This window comes from Somniosus microcephalus, chromosome 24, assembly GCF_052327205.1.
Source record: "Somniosus microcephalus isolate GS21.2 chromosome 24, FLI_Smic_1.0, whole genome shotgun sequence".
Classification (NCBI taxonomy): domain Eukaryota; kingdom Metazoa; phylum Chordata; class Chondrichthyes; order Squaliformes; family Somniosidae; genus Somniosus; species Somniosus microcephalus.
Window position 1 is genome coordinate 65,856,869 of NC_141010.1, and position 20,463 is coordinate 65,877,331.

The window sequence follows — 20,463 nt, forward strand, 5'->3', positions numbered from 1 at the left end:
GTACTGTGCTGCGCTGTGTTGTGCTGTGTTTTATTCTGTTGTGTTGTGTTATGCTGTGTTGTTTTGTGTTGTGTTGTGCTGTGTTGTTTTGTGCTGTGCTGTGTTGTGTTATGTTGTGCTGTTTTGTGTTGTGCTGTGTTGTGCTGTGTTGTGCTGTGTTTTTTTGTGTTGTGTTGTGCTGTGCTGTGTTGTGTTGTGCTGTGTTGTGTTGTGTTGTGCTGTGTCGGGATCAATGTCGATGTTTGGTTCATCTGCTTCCAATGTCACCGATTCTGCGGTAGATGCCATTGATACTTCGGTTTCATCGCCAGGTGTATCAGATCGTGGTGTGGAGTTGATGTTTTCCAGTGACTCTAGAATCTGGTCAGCATGGCGTCTTACAATGCTTTCTCCAACGTCCACGGTATACATTAGAGGTCCTTGCCGAGTACAGATCATTCCTGGCTGCCATTTCTCTGTGCGGTAGTCCCGGGCCAAAACTGGTTGACCTATCTTAAAACTCCTGGTCGGCCTTTCATTCATATTCTGAAACTGCCTGTTCTCCACATCTCTTCTGATGTTTGGCTTAACCAAATCCAAACGGCATTGTAGTCTTCGATTGAAGAACATCATGGCTGGAGTTTGGTTGGTAACCGCATGTGTCGCATTCCGGTAGGCAAATATGAAGTTATCCACCTTGTGTTGTAGGGGTATATCTTCATTACACATTGCCTTGATAGCATTCTTGAATGTTTGAACAAACCTCTCGGCCAATCCATTAGTGGCTGGATGATATGGGGCGGATGTGTAATGCTTAACACCATTGTTCTTTAAGAACCTCCGGAACTCTTCAGACACAAACTGTGGTCCATTGTCAGAGCAAATCTGTTCAGGCAGCCCATTCCTGTCGAATATGGCTCATAAGACTGTGATAGTTTTTTCTGTGGTGGTTGAGGACATTTTTATTACCTCTGGCCACTTTGAATGTGCATCCACCGCAATTAAAAACATCGAGTCCTTAAAGGGACCAGCAAAATCAACATGCACCCTTTGCCATGGAGATGAGGGCCACTCCCATGGATGTAGAGGGGCTTGTGGTGGGCGTTTTGGACCTTCTGGCATCCTGTACAGCTCTTGGTCATCTCTTTGATTTCTCTATCGATTCCCGGCCACCACACAAACGCTCTGGCTAAGTTCTTCATTTTTACCCCTCCCAGATGACCCTCATGAAGCTCATTGAGCACTCTATCCTTCAATTTGGATGGAATTACTACTCTGGATCCACACATCAAGGTTCCTCTGCACACTGACAGCTGTTCTCTTCTCGGCGAGAATGCTGGCAGCAGTGGTTCGCCATGTGCTGGCCATCCCTTCACCGTTAAATCATAGACCCAGGAGAGTGTCGGGTCATTTCGTGTTTCCTTTTCTATGTTTGCATTCGCCACCGGGAGACATTCGACTATAGTCGAGTAGAATAACTCCACTGGATCCACTGCCAGTTCTTCTTCCACCATCGGCAATGGTAGGCGCGACCGATTGGGTGACATAGGTAGAACGCATAGAAGTGTACTGCAAGGTGTTGTATCCATGTGTTAATAGAGACACAGAAGGCAGGAGTAGGTTTCACACGTGTTTACTGAACAAAGTCTGGAGGTGAACTAACTGATACAACACAATATACAGGCTTATATAGCCCGAGTGGCCATTACCGGCATTACAGTACACAGGGGGCTCTTAAAGGCACATACACTACAATTCCTCCCCTTTTAGCCAACCAGTACATAATATTTTAAGTAATCATTAATTACATGTTACTAGAACAATAATCTACACATTGCTGCAGTTAATCAATTATAAGTCAGTCTCTCTGGAGGCATCCTGACTCGGTCCGGATAACGCCTCGGTGGTGTGGTAGTTTCTGGTGGTGTTGTAGGTTCTTTTGGCAAGGCTGATTCGGCTTGAATGCCAGTGTTGGGTTCATCTGGTTCCAGTATCACCGGATCGGAGGTAGATACTATGGGTATTTCTACTTCATCATTAGGCGTATAGAGTTGTGGTGTAGGTTGTCCCTTTTTGGATGACTCTATGATCTGGTCAGCATGGCACCTTATTATGCTTTCTCCAATGTCTACGGTATATATCAGCAGTCCCAGTCGTGTGCAAATAGTTCCAGGCTGCCATTTCTCGGTACGGTAGTCCCGGGCCAAAACTTGTTGACCTATCTGGAAGGTTCTAGTTGGCCTTTCATTCATGCCTTGAAATTGCCAGTTCTCCACGTCCCTTCTGATGTTTGGCTTGATCAAATCCAGCCGGCATCTTAGGCTTCTATTGAAGAACATCATGGCGGGAGTTTGGTTTGTAACCATATGTGTTGCATTCCTGTATGCAAACAAGAAGTTATCTACCTTATGCTGAAGTTTTATGTCTTCATTACCCATGGCCATTATGGCCTTATTGAAGGTCTGGACAAACCTTTCAGCCAATCCATTGGTGGCGGGATGGTATGGGGCGGACGTGTAGTGCTTAACCCCATTGTTTTTTAAGAACTTCCTGAATTCTTCGGACACAAATTGCGGTCCATTATCAGAACAGATCTGTTCAGGCAGCCCATTCCTGGCAAATATGGTCCTTAATACTGTGATGGTTTTTTCCGTGGTGGTGGAGGACATCTTTATTACCTCCGGACACTTGGAGTGTGCATCAACTGCGATTAAGAACATTGAGTCCATAAATGGACCAGCAAAGTCGATGTGTACCCTTTGCCATGGAGATGAGCACCACTCCCATGGATGTAGAGGGGCTTGTGGTGGAGCGTTTTGAACCTTCTGGCATCCTAGGCAGCTCTTGGTCATTTCTTCGATGTCTCCATCAATACCTGGCCACCATACAAACGCTCTGGCTAGGTTCTTCATTTTCACTCCACCCAGATGCCCCTCGTGAAGCTCCTTTAGCACTTTATTCTGGAGTTTGGGTGGAATCACCACTCTGGATCCACACATCAAGGTTCCTCTGCACACTGACAGCTGTTCTCTTCTTTGCGAGATTGCTGGCAACAGTGGTTCGCCATGTGCTGGCCATCCCTTCACTGTTAAATCATAGGCTCGTGAGAGAGTCAGGTAATTTCTCGTTTCCTTTTCAATGGCAGAATTTGTTACTGGTAGACATTCCATTATGGTAGAGTGGAACATCTCCTCTGGGTCTACGGTAGGTGCCTCTTCTACCGTTGGCAACGGTAGGCGCGATAAACCGTCAGCATTCCCATGCTGTTTTGATCCTTTGTATTCTATGTCATATTGGTGTGCCCCTAGAAAAAGGGACCACCTCTGTAGCCTTTGCGCTGTCATAATGGGAACACCCTTTTTAGGGTTGAATATGGAGACGAGGGGTTGATGGTCAGTCAACAAGATAAATTTTTGTCCGTGTAGGTAATGGTTGAATTTCTTCACTCCCCATACCAGCCTGAGTGCTTCCCTGTCGATCTGGGCATAGTTACGCTCAGCTGAGTTCAATGAGCGTGACGCAAAAGCTATCGGCCGCTCCGAGCCATCAGGGAATCTATGCGATAATACTGCTCCTATGCCGTAAGGGGATGCATCGCACGCCAGTCTGATTGGCAGTGATGGGTTGTAATGAGCCAAAACTCCCTTGGACGTGATTAAGTCTTTGCATTTATGGAAGGCACGTTTACAGTCTTCGCTCCATTTCCAAATTACTCCTGTTTGTAGCAGTTCATATAGAGGGTGCAGAAGAGTTGATAAGTTCGGTAAAAATTTATGATACTAATTTATCAATCCCAGGAACGACCTTAATTGTGAGACATTTTCAGGTGCTGGGGCTTTTATGACCGCTTCAATTTTTTCAGGTGACTTATGCAACCCTTCCTTGTTAATTATGTGGCCACAATATGATATTTGTTTCTGGAAAAATTCGCACTCGGGGCGATTTGCTCATAGGCCCCGTTCTCTCAGCCTAGTGAGCACCTGCTCCAAATTGGCAAGGTGCTCGTTGTCATTTTCTCCTGTTACAAGGAGTCCCCGGAATCCCTTGGAGGACTTGCTCCATAGCTCTTTGCCAGATAGCTGGAGCTGATGCTACTCCAAAAACCAGTCGATTGTACTGGTACAGGCCTTTGTGTGTATTTATCGTGAGATACTTTTTAGAGGCCTCTTCAACCTCCATCTGTAGATATGCCTGTGCCAAGTCAATTTTGGTGAAATGTTTCCCTCCGGATAGTGAGGTGAAAATATCTTCTATCCTCGGAAGAGAATACTGTACCATGTGAAGGACCGGGTTTACAGTCACCTTGAAGTCTCCACAGATGCGAATTTTTCTCTGTTCTTCAGATTTATCATTATTCAATGTTTTCTTCATGACTGGGACGATGGGTGTTGCCCATTCACTCCAATCTATCTTGGATAATACGCCTGCCTTTTCCAAATTCTCCAGCTCTGCCTCGACTGCTGGACGAATTGCGTGTGGCACCGGCCTTGCCTTAAAAAACTTGGGAATTGCCGCATCTTCCACTTTTATTGAGGCGGTGATGCCTTTCAAGGTTCCTAGTTTCTCTTGAAACACTTCCTTGGCGTTGGCCAAGATGTCGTTTAATCGATCAGGTATGATGTCATCATCATTTTTTTTCTTTCTGGTCACCATCAGTGCCTGAATGGAGTGCCAGTCTAAACGTATCTTCCTGATCCATTCACATCCCAACAGCGGTGGACCACCATCTTGCAGAATGTATAAATACAACTTCTGTATTTCCTTGCCATTGTATACAACAGGCACCCTTATTTTTCCTTTGGGGTATACTTTCTGCCCCGTATATGTTTTCAAGATAATGGAAGTGTCTTTTAAAGGTATATGCGGAAATAGCCACTCGTAATCCCGTCGATTTATGACGGTCAGAGCTGATCCTGTATCTAGCTCCATTTTAACTGGGGACCCCGCTATCGTGAGGGTAACCCAAATGGTCTGGTAATCTTCTTTGCCAATTACATTATGTAATTTGAGACAGCTTAGTCTCTTGTTTCCGGAGTCGCTATCACTCTTCTGGTCTTCGGAGCTACTGTCCGTCATCATTTGCACCTTTCTTTACTTTTCCTTATTGATTTATTTCCTGTCCATGGATTTTTTTTGTCCAGATCGGCACACACGTGCAATGTGTCCAATCTTTCCGCATTGCCTGCATGCTTTGTCCTTGAACCAGCAGTTCCTCTGGTCATGGGTGGATCTGCCGCAGCGATATCATCTCTCAAAACCCTGTGTAATTTCATGGGTGCCGAAGTCCTGTGTCTTTTGCTGTATCTCTGCAGCTCCTCTTGTGGCTGCTTCGTATGATACAGCCATACTGAAAGTCTTGTCCAGTATCAAATCTTTCTCAGAAAGCAGTCTTTTCTGTGTTCCTTCACTTAGGAGACCACAGACGAATTTGTCTCGAAGAGACTCTGCCAGTCCTGCCCCGAATTGGCAGTGCTTTGACAGCTTCCTTAATTCGGTGAGGTAATCAGCGTTACTTTCATTCTTGTGCTGATTCCTCTTGAAGAATTTGAATCGTTCCACTATCAGCAGCGGTGTTGGGTTTAAGTGCTCCTGTAGGGTATCAACAATCTCCTTAAAATTCTTGTCCTTTGGTTTGGCTGGAGTGATTAAGTTTCATAACAGCCCGTATGTCTTTGCGCCCATTAGATTTAGAAGTACTGACGCATTTTTTATCATTTTCTATTCCATTTGCTGTGCAATATACCTCCACTCTTTCCACATATGTGGTCCAATCCTCTATATCGTTATCGAAAGTATCAATATTGCCAGCCTTAGGCATCCTGGAAAAAAAATGGCGCTTCCCGCGCTTTCCTTTCTTCCCTGCAGAAAAAAATGGCGCTTCCCGCGCTTTCCTGCCGCTGCTGACAACGCTGTTTTCGGCGTTTTTTTTATTTAAAGGTGGAGACTCGTTCCCTCCGGACTCTCTGGGACTTTTCCCCCCCTCTGCTTGGTCCGAACACTGACCTGCTTTGTAGCGCCGGCCGTCTCCTGAGTGCTCCCTGTAATGATATCAGCAAATAGTGATGGTATTTGCCTGTTTGATTATGATGCCTTACCAGCATATTTGCCTGTTTGATTATTTATGCCTGACCAGCAGAGAGAGTTTAGTTTTAGTTTCGTTTTAGATGGATCTCTAAGAAGGTGTCTCCTGTAATGCTGTTAACTGAGTTGAACAAGCTTTAGATTAAAAGACATTCTCTTTCATGAATGTCTCATCATTGAACCCACATACAAATCAATACATGACGTCAGAAGTGATTGAAAGAGATGAAGAGGAAAAATCTGAAGTTAGTAACTCAACGAGATAGTGGCAAGCAAGCTATCCAGCGAAATCAGCTCTCCACATATTAGCAAGCCAAAAGAGAACATCGTTACTTACCTTTGGAGAATAGCTAACGAAGTGAAAAATGGAAGGATTACACCCACCGGCGAAGCTTCATTTGACAGGTAACTTGGCTGAAAGTTGGAGGAGGTTCAAACAACATTTGGAGTTGTATTTAGCAGCAATCGGAGCTGACGAGAAAAGTGATAAAATGAAAGCGTCAGTGTTCTTACATGTCGTGGGTGATGAAGCGCTGGAGGTGTATAATAACTTCACATTCGCTGCTGATGGAGACAAAATGAAGCTGGATAAAATAATGGAACAGTTTGAGGCCTACTGCATACCTAAACGTAATGTGATGTATGAGAGGCAGAGATTTTTCACATGTGTACAGAAAACGGGAGAGACTATTGATCAGTATGTGACTGAACCGAGAAACAGAAGCAAATCGTGTGAATTTGGGGGACTGACAGACTCGCTGATAAAAGACAGACTGGTGTGTGGTATTCCAGATAATGGTCTAAGGGAAAGACTGCTAAGAGAGCAAAATCTAGACCTGGGAAAAGCCATAGCACTGTGTAGAGCTACAGAGACTGTGAAGTCGCAGGCAAAGGAGCTGTTCAGTGACAGTAGCTGCAACGTGGAAGCAGTGAGAAAGAACGGGCACAAACCGTTTAACAAAGAGAGCGCCAATGTGAAAAAAGAGGCGTGGCCAGCGAACAAAAACGAAAGAGGCAATCGAAAGTCATGTAGTCGATGCGGTACACAGCATCCACCAAAAAAGTGTCCAGCATATGGTAAAACATGCAATAGTTGCAACAAAAACAACCATTATGCCCATTGCTGCAAGAACCAAGCGCAACAAAGCAAGGTCCATGCAGTAGATGAAAGCGAGATAGAGGAGTTCTATGTAGATGTTGTGTCTGAAAACAAAAAAGAAAAAAGAGACTGGATGTTGACACTAAAAGTGAATGACATACACATTCCATTTAAATTGGATACTGGAGCACAAGTTAATGTGATATCAGAGACTGATTTTAAGAAAATTAGACCCAGACCAAAGATACATGGAATAAAAGTGAAAGTGACAGGATACTCAGGTACTGATATACCCGTGAAAGGAAAATGCATTGTCAAAGTGACACACAAGGACAGAGAGCACACGCTAGCATTAATCGTGGTGCCAAAGGATGTGCAAGCCATACTAGGTTTAAAAGCCTGTGAGAGACTGAACCTGGTAAAGAGAGTCCTCGTTGTGGAAAGCGAAGGAGAGACAGTCTATGATGAACTCATGAAAGAGTACAATGACCTATTTCAGGGTCTAGGCTGACTTCCAGGAGAACACACGATCAAAATAGATAAAAGTATGCCAACGGTCATACATCCATGCAGAAAAGTTCCGTTTGCTCTTCAAAAGCAACTGAAGGCAGAGTTGGACAGGATGGAAAGCCTGAACGTGATTCAGAAGATAGATGAGCCAACTGAGTGGGTGAGTTCCCTCGTCGTTGTGGACAAAAAGAATGGAAAGCTCAGAATTTGCCTGGATCCAAGAGATCTAAACAGAGCAATAAAGAGAGAGCACTTCAAGCTTCCTACACGTGAGGAAATCATGTCACAGTTTGCAAGTGCAAAGTATTTCAGTAAGTTAGATGCATCATCAGGATTTTGGCAGATGAAACTAGACAAGGCAAGTTCAAGACTGTGCACGTTCAACAGTCCATTTGGCAGATACAGATTCCTAAGGTTACCATTTGGCATTGCCTCAGCTCCTGAAGTTTATCACAAAACTATCCATATGATCTATGAGCACCTGGAGGGAGTTGATACATCAATGGATGACATCATAGTATGGGGAACCACGAGAACTGAGCATGACGAGAGACTGAAAAAAGTGCTGGAAGCAACAAGGAAAACAAACCTGAAGCTGAATAGAGAGAAATGCCAGCTCGGGGTGACAGAACTGACATTCGTGGGAGATATCCTTAGCAGTAAGGACATCAGACCAGATCCTAGAAAGGTGTCCGCCATCAAGAATATGCCAAAGCCACAATGCAAAAAGGACGTGCAGAGGTTTAATGGAATGGTCAACTACATGGGTAAATTCATATCCAACCTCTCAGAAAAGATGGCGCCACTGAGAAGACTAATTGAAATGAACATAGAATGGGAATGGAATCATGAGCATGAGAAGTCATGGAGCGATCTAAAGAAACTGCTCACAGAGGAACCAGTTCTGAGGTTTTATGACCCAGCGAGACCCATCAAGATATCATCAGATGCATCACAGAGTGGGCTCGGTGCCGTTCTTCTGCAAAAATATGACTACTGGCAACCTATTGCATATGCATTGCGCTCAATGACAGACGCGGAGACGCGATATGCTCAAATAGAAAAGGAGCTGCTCAGCATCACATACGCCTGTGAAAGATTTCACCAGTTTGTGGCAGGACAAGCAATCAGTGTAGAGACTGACCATAAGCCCTTGATTGCATTGTTCCAAAAGCCACTAAATAGCTGTCTGCTTAGAATACAAAGAATGATGATCAGGCTGCAACGCTATACACTGAATGTTGCGTACACATCGGGTAAGCTGATGTATACAGCAGACACGTTGTCCAGAGCTGTTGACCCAAGTGAGCCCGCAAACACCAAAATGGATGAAAAAGTGAACGCCTACGTGGACATGATCACAAGTGCACTGCCCATAGCAGATGCAAAAATGGAGCTCATAAAGACTGAGACAAACAAAGATGAAACAATGAGACGACTGAGGAAAAGCATCTTGGATGGATGGCCCAACATGAAGCAAGACTGCTCACCTGACATGGCAGAGTACTGGAACTGCAGGGCGGAACTATCAGTGGTCGAAGACATCATCTACAAAGGGAGTAAAATACTTATCCCAAAGAGTCTGAGAAAAGAGATGCTAAAAAGGATCCATGGAGGACATCTGGGAATCGAAAAGTGTAAGAAAAGAGCACGAGAGGTAATGTACTGGCCACGAATCAACCTAGATGTGACAAATGAGGTGTCAAACTGCACAATATGCCTGAAATATCGAGCAAGCAATCCGGTAGAACCACTAAAGCCACACCCAGCACCAGACAGACCTTACCAGAAGGTAGGCGCTGACCTATTCGTATGTCAAGGGAAGGACTATCTTGTCGTCACAGACTATTACTCCCTGTATCCAGAGGTTTGTAGACTGTACACCACCACTGCAGATGCTGTGATAACATGTATGAAAGCCATATTCTCCAGACATGTCGTGGCAAGCGAGGTCTTCACAGACAACGGACCCCAGTTTTACAATGCAAGTTTCCGACACTTTGCCAAAGAGTGGGATTTTGTCCACACAACGTCAAGTCCTCACTTTCTACAGTCCAATGGACTAGTGGAAAAATCGGTCCAGACAGTGAAAAGACTGATGTACAAGGCACAAGACAGTGGAACTGACTTCTACCAGAGCATGCTTGTATATCGCACAACGCCGCTCGAGTGTGGTATGTCACCAGCCCAACTCCTTATGGGACGTCTGCTAAGGTCAAACCTACCCATCCCGGAGAACCTCCTGAAAACAAAAGAGGGGGAGAAAGTGAGGAAGTTCAAAGAACAACAGAAAGAAAAGCAAAAGTACTACTATGACAGAGGAACACAAAACCTACCTGAACTCCACACTGGTGACCAAGTAAGGTTCAAAGACAAAACAAACATATGGACTCAGAAGGGAACTATCCTGAGATGAAGTTCAGCCAAGATCATACACCATTCAGACAGATGAGGGTGCTGTTCTGCGAAGAAATCGTCGGGATCTTCTCATGAGACCAGCCACAGCAGGTCAAAAGACTGATACTGTTGAACAACCTGATCACACAGCAGGTCAAAAGACTAATACTGTTGAACAACCTGATCACACAGCTGAGAATTCATCATCTGAGGCAACAACTCAGATTCAAGGACAATCAATTAGAAAATCCTCAAGACACGTGAAGCCTCCTGAGAGACTCATTGAGCAAGTTTAATGACTATTGTTATAGAAGGAAGTAATGTTATCTTATTCTTTCAACAAGTTCTAGGTATTTACATATTTCATGTGAACACACAAAACAAGGTTAAAAAACCTTGATCACGATAATGATAATGTAAGTTCATTAAGTGTTACAGTTAAAATGCAGAGTAATACAAAGAAAACATGTTGTTAGATAAAAGTAAAATACTTTTGTTTTAAGAAAGGTAGATGTAATGATATCAGCAAATAGTGATGGTATTTGCCTGTTTGATTATGATGCCTTACCAGCATATTTGCCTGTTTGATTATTTATGCCTGACCAACAGAGGGCATGTGAGAGAGAGAGTTTAGTTTTAGTTTCGTTTTAGATGGATCTCTAAGAAGGTGTCTCCTGTAATGCTGTTAACTGAGTTGAACAAGCTTTAGATTAAAAGACATTCTCTTTCATGAATGTCTCGTCATTGAACCCACATACAAATCAATACACTCCCCCCCTCTGTTTCTGTTTGCCTCCGCCTTCGCTGCTCGGCCCCGCTGCAGAGCCAGCCGATGGAGCCCCAGCCCGCCACCCAGGAAGGATTATTGCAGTACCTGCCACCAGCTCGGCTAGCTGGTGAAACCACAGTTTTGTTTAGTTTTTTTTTCTTGCTTTTCTTCGACTTTGGACGTCTGAGGAATTGATGTCCTTGAGGTGCTGCCGAATTGCAGGTAAGTCCGTTTCCAATTCGTCGCCACTGTTGTATCCGTGTGTTAATAGAGACACGGAAGGCAGGAGTAGGTTTCACAGGTGTTTACTGAACAAAGTCAGGAGGTGAACTAACTGATAGAGCACAATATACAGGCTTATATAGCCCGAGTGGCCATTACCGTCATTACAGTACACAGGGAGCTCTTAAAGGCACATACACTACACAAGGCGAACGAAGTGCCAGATGCCAGGAAAGCACTGGTATTGTTGAATTCCATGGGTGCAAAAACGTATGGCTTACTGTGAAACCTAGTAACCCCAGAGAAGCCAGTGGAAAGGATATTGAAAGCATAGTGGCAATCCTACAGGTCCACTTAAACCCCACATCGCTGCTGATAGCAGAAAGATTTAAGTTTCACAAAAGGAACCAGCATAAAGACGAAAGTAATGCTGAGTATTTAACGGAACTGCGCAAGCGATCGATACACTTCCAGTTTGGAACGGGACTAGCAGATACCTTAAGGGACAAGTTTGTGTGTGGGCTTCAAAGTGAAGGAACCCAGAAACGGCTTCTATCAGAAAATGATCTTATGCTGGACAAGGCTTTCAGCATGGCAGTATCACACGAAGCAGCCGCACGGGGTGCTGCAGAGGTACAATGGAGACCGCAAGAATATGGCACAAATGAAATGTCATATGGAGCAGTGAAGTGTTATCGCTGCGGCAGAACAACACACGACCATAAGGATTGTTGGTTCAAGGACCAAGTGTGCAGACAGTGTGGAAAAGTAGGACACATAGCAAGAGCCTGCAGGTCGGGAAAGAAAACCAGCAGCAAGAAATCTCCACAGGAGAAGTACAAAAAGGTACATAAGGTGACGGAGAGTAGTTCAGACGAACAGAAAAGTGATACAGACTCCGGAAACAAGGAGCTGGGTTGTCTGAAACTACATAATGTAATCAAAATGGAGGATCACCGAACTATCTGGGTCACGCTCAAGATAGACGGAGTCCAAGTGAAAATGGAATTGGACACAGGATCAGCCCTAACAGTCATAAACCGAAGGGACGACAAGCGGCTATTCTCACATATACCCTTGAGAGATACAGAGATTGTCTTGAAGACGTACACGGGGCAATAAAGTCTACCCGAAAGGAAAAATAAGGGTGAACGTGATATACAATGGCAAGGAAACACCAAAAATGGACCTATTTGTATTGCCAGATGGAGGACCACCACTACTAGGACGTGAATGGATCCGGAAGATACAGTTAGATTGGCATTCCATACAGGCACTGACGGTAGATGCCAAAAAGGAGGACGACGTCACACCTGGACGACTGTCAAAAATGCTAACTGATGCACAAGAAGTGTTCCAGGAGGGACTCGGAACACTAAAAGGCATAACAGCGACGATCAAAATAGAGGAAAATGCAAGCCCAAAGTTTTTTAAGGCCAGACCGATGCCTTATGCGATCCGCCCAGCTGTCGAAGCAGAGCTGGAAGGTTTGGAACGTTCAGGAGTACTGTCCAAAGTGGACTGGAGCGAGTGGGCTACACCCATCGTTCCTGTAATGAAGAGGTCATTGAGTAATACGCCTGGGGAACCAAAGAAGGTTCGCATCTGTGGGGACTTTAAGGTGAAAGTGAACCCAGTCCTTCACACGGTACAATATCCGCTTCCGCGGATTGAAGATATTTTCGCCTCGCTATCTGGAGGAAAATGCTTCACTAAGATTGATCTGGCCCATTTGCGTACCTGCAAATGGAGGTAGAAGAAGCCTCGAAGCAGTACCTCACGATCAACACTCACAAAGGTCTCTACCAATACAACTGGCTGGTGTTCGGGGTAGCATCAGCTCCAGCTACTTGGCAAAGGGCAATGGATCAAGTCCTGCAAGCGATTCCAGGGACCCAGTGTTATTTGGACGACATCCTGGTCACGGGCGAAAATGACAGTGATCACCTTGCCAACCTGGAGCAGGTGCTCACTAGATTGAAGGAATATGGGCTCTGAGCTAATCGCCACAAAGGCGAGTTTTTCCAGAAGCATATCTCGTATTGTGGCCACGTTATTGATGAAGAGGGGTTACATAAGTCCCCTGAAAAGATTGAGGCAGTAGTCAAGGCTCCAGCACCGGAAAATGTGTCACAACTGAGGTCGTTCCTCAGGCTGGTGAACTACTACCATAAGTTCTTGCCGAATTTGTCGACAGTACTACACCCACTGAACACCCTACTGCAAACGGGGGTACCATGGAAGTGGAATGACGAATGTAAACGAGCTTTCCAGAAGTGCAAAGAATTGATCACATCAAAAGAGGTGTTGGCTCATTTCAACCCAGCACTACCAATTCGGTTGGCGTGTGATGCATCACCCTATGGTATTGGAGCGGTGCTGTCGCACAAATTCCCGGACGGCTTGGAGAGGCCAGTAGCCTTTGCGTCTCGATCACTAACCTCAGCCGAGCGTAACTATGCCCAGATTGACAGGGAGGCCTTCAGCCTAGTGTGGGAAATGAAAAAGTTCAATCACTATCTGCACGGGCAGAAGTTCACCTTGCTGACTTACCACCAACCACTTATCTCCATCTTTAATCCAAAGAAGGATGTTCCGGTGATGTCTGCGCAACGGCTACAAAGATGGTCCCTTTTTCTAGGGGCGAACCAATATGAAATAGAGTATAAGGGCACGAAACAGCATGGAAACGCTGATGGGCTATCACGCCTGCCACTGCCTACTGCGGAGGAAGCACCAGCAGTGGACCCTGTCAAAATATTTTATTCGACTATAATTGAACGCTTGCCAGTAACTAACACGGATATAGTGAAGGAGACCCGAAATGACCCGACATTGTCTCGGGTATATGATTTGACGGTGAAGGGATGGCCAACACATGGCGACTCACTGTTGCCAGCATTCTCATCCAGAAGAGAACAGCTGTCAGTATGTCAGGGGACCTTGATGTATGGATCCCGAGTGGTAATTCCACCCAAGTTAAGGGAGAGAGTGCTCAATGAGCTTCACGAAGGTCATCTGGGAGGGGTGAAAATGAAAAGCCTTGCTAGGGCTTATGTGTGGTGGCTGGGGATCGATCAGCAAATCGAGGACCTGACAAAGAGCTGCTCAGGATGTCAGAAGGTCCAAAATGCACGACCACATGCCCCTCTACACCCATGGGAGTGGCCCTCCTCTCCATGGCAATGGGTGCATATTGATTTTGCTGGTCCATTCTGCAGTGTCCGTGTGTTGATAAAGACACTGAAGACAGGAGTTGGTTCATAGGTATTTACTAAGCAAAGTCTGCGGGGGGGGGGTTCTAACGGATATACACAATATACAGGCTTATATAGCCCGAGTGGCAATTACCGGCATTACAGCACACCTGGGGCTCTTAAAGGCACATACACCACAATTCCTCCCCTTTTAGCTAACCAGTACATCATATTTTAAGTAATTATTAATTACATGTTATAAGCAAAATAATATACATTGCTGTAGTTAATTAATTATAAGTTAGTCTCTCAGGAGGCTTCCTGACTCGGTCCGGATAACGCTTCGGGGGTGTAGTAGTTTCTGGTGGTGTAGTAGATTCTTCTGGCAAGGCTGATTCGGCTTGAAGGCCAGTGTCGGGTTCATCGGGTTCCAGTATCACCGGATCGGAGGTAGATATGGGTATCTCTACTTCATCGTTAGATGTATAGAGTTGTGGTGTAGGTTGTCCCTTTTCGGATGACTTTATGATCTGGTCAGCATGGTGCCTTATTATGCTTTCTCCGATGTCCACGGTATACATCAGTGGTCCTAGTTGTGTGCAGATAGTTCCAGGCTGCCATTTCTCGGTACGGTAGTCCCGGGCCAAAACTTGTTGACCTATCTGGAAGGTTCTAGTTGGCCTTTCATTCATGCCTTGAAACTGCCGGTTCTCCACGTCCCTTCTGATGTTGGGCTTGACCAAATCCAGCCGGCATCTTAGGTTTCTATTGAAGAACATCATGGCGGGAGTTTGGTTGGTAACCATATGTGTTGCATTCCTGTATGCGAATAAGAAGTTATCCACCTTGTGCTGAAGATTTATGTCTTCATTACCCATGGCCTTTATGGCCTTCTTGAAGGTCTGGACAAACCTTTCAGCCAATCCATTGGTGGCGGGATGGTATGGGGCGGACGTGTAGTGCTTAACCCCATTGTTTTTTAAGAACTTTCTGAATTCTTCGGACACAAATTGCGGTCCATTATCAGAACATATCTGTTCCGGCAGCCCATTCCTGGCAAATATGGTCCTTAATACTGTGATGGTTTTTTCTGTGGTGGTGGAGGACATCTTTATTACCTCCGGCCACTTGGAGTGTGCATCAACTGCGATTAAGAACATTGAGTCCATAAATGGACCAGCAAAGGCGATGTGCACCCTTTGCCAGGGAGATGAGGGCCACTCCCATGGATGTAGAGGGGCCTGTGGTGGAGCGTTTTGGACCTTCTGGCATCCTAGGCAGCTCTTGCTCATTTCTTCGATGTCTCCATCGATACCTGGCCACCATTCAAATGCCCTAGCTAGGTTCTTCATTTTCACTCCACCCAGATGCCCCTCGTGAAGCTCCTTTAGCACTTTATCCTGGAGTTTGTGTGGAATCACCACTCTGGATCCACACATCAAGGTTCCTTGGCACACTGACAGCTGTTCTCTTCTTGGCGAACCACTGTTGCCAGCATTCTCGCAATGTGCTGGCCATCCCTTCACTGTTAAATCGTAGACCCGTGAGAGAGTCGGGTCATTTCTCGTCTCCCTTTCAGTGGCAGAATTTGTCACTGGTAGACATTCCACTGTGGTAGAGTGGAACATCTCTACTGGGTCTACTGTAGGTGCCTCTTCCACCGTTGGCAACATTAGGCGCGATAAACCGTCAGCATTCCCATGCTGTTTTGACCCTTTGTTTTCTATGTTGTATTGGTGTGCCCCTAGAAAAAGGGACCACCTCTGTAGCCTTTGCGCTGTCATAATGGGAACACCTTTTTTACGGTTGAATATGGAGATGAGGGGCTGATGGTCAGTCAACAAGGTAAATTTTTGTCCGTGTAGGTAATGGTTGAATTTCTTCACTCCCCATAGCAGGCTGAGTGCTTCCCTGTCGATTTGGGCATAGTTACGCTCAGCTGAGTTTAATGAGTGTGACACAAAAGCTATCGGCCGTTCTGAGCCATCAGGGAATTTATGGGATAACACTGCTCCTCTGCCGTAAGGGGATGCATCGCACGCCAGTCTGATTGGCAGTGATGGGTTGTAATGAGCCAAAAATTCTTCGGATGTGATTAAGTCTTTGCATTTATGGAAGGCACGTTTACAGTCTTCGTTCCATTTCCAAATCACTCCTCTTTGTAGAAGTTCATTAAGAGGGTTTAGAAGAGTTGATAAGTTCGGTAAAAATTTATGATAGTAATTTATTAATCCCAGGAATGACCTTAATTGTGAAACATTTTCAGGTGCTGGGGCTGTTATAGCTGCTTCAATTTTTTCAGGTGACTTATGCAACCCTTCATTATTAATTATGTGGCCACAATATGATATCTGATTTTGGAAAAATTCGCACTTCGGCGATTCGCTCGTAGGCCCCGTTCTTTCAGCCTAGTGAGCACCTGCTCCAAATTGGCAAGGTGCTCGTTGTCGTTTTCTCCTGTTACAAGGATGTCGTCTAGGTAGCATTGAGTCCCCGGAATCCCTTGCAGGACTTGCTCCATAGCTCTTTGCCAGATAGCTGGAGCTGATGCTACTCCAAAAACCAGTCGATTGTACTGGTATAGGCCTTTGTGTGTGTTTATCGTGAGATACGTTTTAGAGGCCTCCTCAACCTCCATCTGTAGATATGCCTGTGCCAAGTCAATTTTGGTGAAACGTTTCCCTCCGGATAGTGAGGCGAAAATATCTTCTATCCTCGGAAGAGAATACTGTACCGTGTGAAGGACCGGCTTTACAGTCACCTTGAAGTCACCACAGATGCGAATTTTTCTCTGTTCTTCAGATTTATCTTTATTCAATGCTTTTTTCATGACTGGAACGAAGGGTGTTGCCCATTCGCTCCAATCTATTTTGGATAATACGCCTGCTTTTTCCAAATTCTCCAGCTCTGCCTTGACTGCTGGACGTATTGCGTATGGCACCGGTCTGCCCTTAAAAAATTTGGGAATTGCTGCATCTTCCACTTTTATTGAAGCGGTGATGCCTTTCAAGGTTCCTAGTTTCTCTTGAAACACTTCTTTGGCGTTGGCCAAGATGTCTTTTAATCGTTCAGGTATGATGTCATCATTGTTTTTTTCCTTACTGGTCACCGTCAGTGCCTGAATGGAGTGCCAGTCTAAACGTATCTTCCTGATCCATTCACGTCCCAACAACGGTGGCCCACCATCTTGTAGAATGTATAAATACAACTTTTGTATTTCTTTGCCGTTGTATACAACAGGCACCCTTATTTTTCCTTTGGGGTATACTTTCTGCCCCGTATATGTTTTTAAGATAATGGATGTGTCTTTTAGAGGTATATGCGAAAATAGCCTCTCGTAATCCCATCGATTTATTACGGTTTGAGCTGATCCTGTATCTAGCTCCATTTTAACTGGGGACCCTGCTATTGTGAGGGTAACCCAAATGGTGTGGTAATCAACTTTGGCAAGTACATTATGTAATTTGAGACAGCTTAGTCTTTTGTTTTCAAAGTCGCTATCACTCTTCTGGTCTTCGGAGCTACTGTCCGTCATCATTTGTACCTTCCGGTACTTTTCTTTATTGATTTTTTTTTTTCTGTCATTGGATTTATTTTGTCCAGATCGGCATACCCATGCAATGTGTCCAATCTTTCCGCATTGCCTGCAAGCTTTGTCCTTGAACCAGCAGTCCCTCTGGTTATGGGTGGATCTGCTGCAGCGATAACATCTTTCGAAACCCTGTGTCATTTCATGGGTGCCGAAGTCCTGTGTCTTTTGTTGTATCTCTGCAGCTCCTTTTGCTGCTGCTTCATATGATACAGCCATACTGAAAGCTTTGTCCAATGTTTTGCTTTTTCAGAAAGCAGTCTTTTTTGTGTTCCTTCACTTAAGACACCGCAAACGAATTTGTCTCGAAGATAATCTGATAGTCCTGCCCCGAATTGGCAGTACTTTGATAGCTTTCTTAATTCGGTTAGGTAATCAGCGTTACTTTCATTCTTGTGTTGATTTCTCTTGAAGAACTTGAATCGTTCCGCTATCAGCAGCGGTGTTGGGTTTAATTGCTCCTGCAAATTTCTTTAAAATTCTTGTCCTTTGATTTGGCTGGAGTGATTAAATTTCATAACAGCACGTATGTCTTTGCGCCCATTAAGTTCAGAAGTACTGAAGCTTTTTTTTCATCTTCTATTCCATTTGCAGTGCAATATACCTCTACTCTTTCCACATATGTGGTCCAATCCTCTATTTCGCTATCAAAAGCATCAATATTGCCAGACTTAGGCATTTCAGAAAAGATATGGCGCTTCCCGTGCTTTTTTTCTTTTCTGTAGCAAAGATATGGCGCTTCCCGCGCTTTCCTGCCGCTGCTGCCGATAACAACGCTGTTTACTGCGGTTTCCGTTCTCTTTTTTTTTTAATTTACTGTTGGAGACTCGTTCCCGCCGAAGGTCTGAATGCTGACCTGCTTGCCGCGCCGGCCGTCTCCCGAGTGCTCCCTCCCAGTCCGTTATTGCTTGCCTCCGATTTCGCTGCCTGTCTCAGCTGTAGAGCCAGCCGCTGGAGCCCCAGCCTGACGCCCAGGAAGGATTAGCGCAGTACCTGCCACCAGCTTGGCCAGCTGGTGAAACCACAGCTTCTCTCACTTCCTTGAGTCTTCTGGACACCCGAGGAATCGATGTCCTTGAGGTACTGCCAAATTGCAGGTAAGTCCGTTTCCACTTCGTCGCCACTGTAGTGTCCGTGTGTTGATAAAGACACTGAAGACAGGAGTTGGTTCATAGGTATTTACTAAGCAAAGTCTGGGGGGGGGGGTTCTAACGGATATACACAATATACAGGCTTATATAGCCTGAGTGGCAATTACCGGCATTACAGCACACCTGGGGCTCTTAAAGGCACATACACCACACATTCATGGACTCAATGTTCTTAATAGCCGTGGATGCGCACTTGAAATGGCCTGAGATGATTAAAATGTCCTCCACCACCACGGAGAAAACGATTGCAGTCCTACAGACCATATTTGCTAGGAACGGCTTGCCAGAGCAGATTTGCCCTGATAACGGACCACAGTTTGTGTCCGAAGAGTTTCGGAAACTTATGAAAAGGAATGGGGTAAGGCATTACACATCCGCCCCGTATCATCCAGCCACAAATGGATTGGCTGAGGGGTTCGTACAAACCTTTAAAAAGGCAGTAAGGGCCATGTGCGATGACGACATTCCACTGCAGCATAAGGTGGACAACTTCCTGTTAGCCGACATAAATGCGACACATGCAATTACCAACCAGACCCCGGCCATGATGTTCTTTAACCGAAGTTTGAGATCTCGTCTGGATTTGCTCAGACCAAATGTACGAAGAAATGTTGAGAATAAGCAATTCCAGCACATCAATGAGAAGCCGACAAGGAGCTTCAATGTAGGGCAACCAGTCTTGGCCCGCAACTGCCGAACAGAGAAATGGCAACCAGGAACGATATGCACATGGCAGGGGCCACTAATGTACACAGTGGATGTTGGGGAGAACATTGTGAGACGCCATGTCGACCAGATCCTAGCATCACAGGAACGAGTCAACCCCATGTCTCGCGTACCTGGTGATCAACCCGACATACAGGTAGCATCTACCCCAGAAACAGTGGCATCGGAAGCTGATGAACCAACCGACGACAGGGGGGCCAGAATTGCCTCCGCACCAAGAGCAAGACACTCAGGAAAGGCACTATCCAGAAAGGATCAGGAAGCCGCCCCAAAGACTGAATTTATAAATGGACTATTTTCAGTTAATGTTGCATGTTAAACGTGTTAACTGTTAAATGAATGTTATGGTACTGTTAATCTAAAAGGGGAGGAATTGTAGTGCAATGACCTTTAAGGGGAGAACTGCTTTTTACAGCTCCTGTATACTGCAGTACCAGCAGTGACCACACCTGTATATAAACCCTGAGTAGGGATCTGTACTGTTAGTTTTTTGGGTGACCCTCATCCAGTAAACACCTGTTGATTGTTCCTCTGCAGTCTCGGTCTATTTGTTGAAGGACACTATACATCAAGATTCACGGATTTAACAACTATAAACCACAGAGTTAAAGTTTTAAAAAAGAGAGAAATACTTCCAAACAATCACTTACCTGTTTTGTGGTGACGTCACACCTCGATTACTTTTACTTCTCTCCCTCCCTGAGATTGGAGATTAGTACGCCTGCCCGCGCCTTGGGCTTACC